We start from the raw sequence: 578 nt of genomic DNA, 5'->3' as shown, positions 1-578 counted from the left end.
GGTAGGGAACACTGTTAGATAGGTAGAGATAAGTATTGATTTGGGTGAAGAAAAGGGCAATGTACCAAATGTGAGTGACCAACATGGTGTCATTGAGGAAGAGGAAGACATACAGAGATACAAGGAAGGTGCAGACAACAAAGATGAACCCTTTTGCACATACATTACTGCATTGTCAGTGAAGTCAAGCATGGATATATGGGTGGATAGATGGGTCAACAGGCTGAACTATTAGATATGTCTATGCAGCTTTGAGTGTACCCAAGACCATTTATAGGGTTGCCAGACAATACTTCTACAAGTGTATGTGCATGTTCTGTAAAAATTCCCATGTGTATGGTAGAGATGACAAGAGATAAGGTTGTAATCACTTCTTGGGCACAGTCACAAGGGGTGGTCCACAGGGACCAAGTATTTGAACCTCTGGGCTAAGGACTATAGTCTCAGGGGACATTAAGCTCAATGGACAAAACATAATACACAAAATGTTGTTCCACCTCCTACTTTGGTGAGTAACGACTGGGATCTTAAAAGCTTTCAAGAAGCCATTTAGATGCAATGATGGACCTCTCCTCATC

Source organism: Orycteropus afer, unplaced genomic scaffold (genome assembly GCF_000298275.1).
Source record: "Orycteropus afer afer isolate SDZICR_OR568_19922 unplaced genomic scaffold, OryAfe1.0 scaffold00007, whole genome shotgun sequence".
Taxonomy (NCBI): domain Eukaryota; kingdom Metazoa; phylum Chordata; class Mammalia; order Tubulidentata; family Orycteropodidae; genus Orycteropus; species Orycteropus afer.
This window is presented reverse-complemented; position numbering follows the sequence as displayed.